Consider the following 1,229-nt stretch of genomic DNA (forward strand, 5'->3'; position numbering starts at 1 on the left):
GGGGTTTCACCATGTTGACCAGGATGGTCTCGATCTCTTGACCTCGTGATCCACCCGCCTCGGCCTCCCAAAGTGCTGGGATTACAGGCTTGAGCCACCGCGCCTGGCCACAACAACATATATTATTTTAAGCTGATAATATGCCGGGAGTAGGTGCTGGGGGGTACAATGAACAAACTGGATAAATATCTCTGTCCTTATAAAATGTACATCCCAGTTATTAATGATTTACTATGAGATCATTTATAATGTGTAACAAGCAGGTAAAAAATCTATTGTGATTTTTTTGGTAGCAGTGTCTGAAAGCTTTGAAATTCTAAAAAAGAAAATAAAGGAATTAAAATTGTTTAAATTGGTGCATTTAGATAGCATATTATGTAAGTGACTATTTGCTAAGTATCCCAAAAGTAAGATATTAGAGATCCCAATTTAATCATTAAAAGTAAATACTTTCAATATTGACTTTATCCTTATAAAAAAGTGTACTATTATAGTGACAGAGCATGCAATCTCAAAATCAACAACATTCATGTAAATTGATAAGTTTATTTTATATCAAATAGAAATCTCATAATAATAAGCAGACCAGTAGCTGAATTTTTCAGTTTTTTAGAAGCATAATTTGAAGACTTGTAAAATTAATAGGACAGTTAAAATTGAAATTTATTTTTAAACATGAGACAGGTAATGTACTGATGTAAAAAGGTTTAAGAAAAAAGATTTGGCATCTTGTAAAATTAATAGGACAGTTGAAATTGACCTTTATTTTTAAACGTCAGACTGGTAATATGCTGATGTTGTAAAAGGTTCACATGCAGGTTTGAGTGTGGAAACCCAATCGTCACACTTAGGAATTAAAAAAGAACTAAAATAGACTTTAAAAAAAATGCACATAGGTGCTTTTTAACCAGTAGTACCAGGCACCCGTAAATGAATGCTTTCAAGTGAAATAAGAAAAAATCACAGTTCTTATTTGGGCTAATGTTTCTGACAGGCATAGCAGGAATGAGTGAGTGAATAAATGAATGAATGAATTTTTTCAGCATATATTATAAATAAGTAAAGAACTTTACAAGATAATTTTAGTTAGTGATAAGTACCATAACATCAGTAAAATGGGGTCTATGATAAGAGAATTGAATATTCACTTGAATACCTAACACATTTCTAAACTTATTGTGGCCAAAGGGCTCCTGATTCATTCCCCTCACCACCAGCTTCTCACCAGG

General features: G+C 32.7%; 1 pseudogene; it reads right to left on the reverse strand.

Moving 5' to 3' along the window:
- Positions 1-773: 773 nt before the first annotated feature.
- On the reverse strand, positions 774-866 carry LOC119469639 (annotated as a pseudogene).
- Positions 867-1,229: the final 363 nt, after the last annotated feature.

This window comes from Cebus imitator, unplaced genomic scaffold, assembly GCF_001604975.1.
Source record: "Cebus imitator isolate Cc_AM_T3 unplaced genomic scaffold, Cebus_imitator-1.0 Scaffold751, whole genome shotgun sequence".
Lineage (NCBI taxonomy): Eukaryota > Metazoa > Chordata > Mammalia > Primates > Cebidae > Cebus > Cebus imitator.